This window comes from Pteropus medius, unplaced genomic scaffold, assembly GCF_902729225.1.
Source record: "Pteropus medius unplaced genomic scaffold, Ma_sr-lr_union100, whole genome shotgun sequence".
Lineage (NCBI taxonomy): Eukaryota > Metazoa > Chordata > Mammalia > Chiroptera > Pteropodidae > Pteropus > Pteropus medius.
In genome coordinates this window covers 1-2,627 of record NW_024354937.1, presented here as the reverse complement: position 1 = coordinate 2,627, position 2,627 = coordinate 1, and the positions used below count along the sequence as shown (strand labels likewise).

Sequence of the window (2,627 nt, the reverse complement as noted above, 5' to 3'; positions counted from 1 at the left end):
CAGAAGCAGGTTTGTATAATTTTCATCCTTTTCCTACCACACACAGCACCTCTTGACTGTAAGAGCTTGATATCAACTAAGAGACCATAAATTCATGTGCACAAAGATTAGTTTTATAAGAAGAACGTGCAGAGTTCACCTAGTCTTAACTACTTGAATACTCGTCGCAGTATTCAAAAGGGAAAATGCGGGTAGATGTTTCTGTGTCAAAAAAAGATGAACTTTTCTAGATATATAAATGTTATGATCTCCCCAAACATAGATGTTCTTTTAAAATTAGGTTGAGTGCCTTACATCGAATAAGAACTAATTAAATTTCTAAATAAAAGAAAGAAAGAAAAAAAGAAAGAAAGAAAAAAGGAAGGAAGGAAGGAAGGATGAAGGAAGGAAGGAAGGAAGGAAGGAAGGAAGGAAGGAAGGAAGGAAGGAAGGAAGGAAGGAAAGAGAAAAGGAAGAAAAAGAAAAAATCTTAGTAAATAAGTGAGGAAAGGAGATTTGACCTTGCACAGTGAACACACAATGCAATATACAGATGTATACTTATTGAAACATATAATTATTGAAACCTATATAATTTTATTAAACAATGTCACCCCAATAAACTTAATTTAAGAAAATGATAGAGGTGAGACTTGATTAGATGTGCGACTTAGAGGGTTTGCTTTATCTCTCTGGACTTGTCATTTCATCTGAAGCGAACTGAATGCACTGTCACATAAAGATGTCATAATATGCACACTTCAGTTTCTTTACTAGTACATCACAAGCAGCAGTACGCACTTATTTTTCTATTTTCAATTACTGTGATTCTCCATTTGTTATTAGTCAAAATATGTGTTGGTTGTCGTTATTTTTTTTTTCAGATAATTTAATTGTGTCTTAGGAGCTTGACCTACTAGACTAAGTCCATGGAAAAAGTAAACAATGTAACTGAATTTGTTTTCTGGGGTCTTTCTCAGAACCTAGAGGTTGAAGAAATTAGTTTTGTGGTGTTCTCTTTCCTCTACACGGTCATTCTTCTGGGAAACCTCCTCATCATGCTGACAGTTCACATGGGCAACCTTTTCAAGTCTCCTATGTATTTCTTTCTCTACTACTTGTCTTTTGTGGACATTTGTTATTCTTCAGTCACAGCTCCTAAGATGATCATTGATCTGTTAGCTAAGAGTAAAACCATCTCCTATGAGGGCTGCATGTTACAACTCTTTGGGGTACATTTCTTTGGCTGCCCTGAGATCTTCATCCTTACTATAATGGCTTATGATCGTTATGTGGCTATATGTAAACCTCTACACTATATGACCATCATGGATCGAGAAAAATGCAATAAAATGTTGCTGGGGACCTGGAGAGATGGCTTCTTACTCTCTAGTATCCAACTGGCTCCATTTGTCCAACTACCATTTTGTGGGCCCAATGAGATCGATCCTTACTTCTGTGATGTCCATCCTGTGCTGAAACTTGCCTGTTCGGACACAGTAGAATCATCACTCTGGAGAGATTTGTTATCTTGCTAATCTCCTATGCAGTCATCCTAGTGTCCCTGAGAAAGCAATCCACGAGGGCAGGCTCAAAGCTCTCTCCACCTGTGGCTCCCACATTGCTGTGGTCATCATCTTTTTCGGTCCCTGTACTTTCATGTACATGTGTCCCGACACTACCTTTTCCGAAGATAAGATGGTGGCTGTATTTTACACCATTATCACCCCCATGTTCTATCCCCTGATTTATACAATGAGAAATACAGAAGTAAAGAATGCAATGAAGAAACTGTGGCACAGGAAAGTTTTCTGAGATGCTAACAGTAAATTGTTGGAAGTGACTATTTAAGCTGCATAATCTTAAATTTTCTCATCTGTGTAATGACGACAATAATAACAACTTCACATGGTTTTGGAGGAAGAACAAATGAGAGAATAACACATTCTACAGAAGAAAGGTATTATTTGTCATCATTATTATTCTATTTGCTCTAATATTTCATAATCAGATAATTTTCTAAAACATCAAGGGCAAAAAAAATTAGAAACCCTATTAATTCAGAAGCTCAACATGTTCACACTCAGCACTATTATTTCCTTCTCTCCATTTTCATCTTTTTGCCATTTTCTTTAAAGAATAAGAGTACAAGGAAAATGCTTAAGGCTCTATTCTAGTGTTTAGAACTGCATTTAGTACATATTAAGTACTCATTATGTATATGTTGCATGAACGAAAGGATATATGAAAAGTAACAGAGATAGGAACTAAAGCATTTTGATAAAACTCCTCAAAAACATTGTAAAAGTTCAATCTAATATGGTTAGAATGGGAAGGGAGGTGTATGCAGAATGTGAAAGAGATATAACAGTCTTAAAACCAAGAGACTTTTTTCATCCTCTGCTCTAGGATGCATTTTCTTTACCTAAACAACACAGGAATTCAAAATAACTACCTCTAAGTCCCCCCCCCCTTTTAATTATAGCATTCCATTAATATGCTTCTGCTAACTCACCCTCATCTTCATTATGGTCTATATGTAGCCTGCCACTGCTATTAACATAAAGCGACTAACAGGAAAAACTAAAGAAACTGAATGAAAATAAAGCCATCTGTGACCACTACATGACTGAGACTCAGTCAACAGT

At 36.1% G+C, this 2,627-nt stretch overlaps 1 pseudogene; it reads left to right on the top strand.

Annotated features, from left to right (window-relative positions):
- The first annotated feature begins 908 nt into the window (after positions 1-908).
- On the top strand, positions 909-1,830 carry LOC120598043 (olfactory receptor 4S2-like; annotated as a pseudogene).
- The last annotated feature ends 797 nt before the right edge of the window (positions 1,831-2,627 follow it).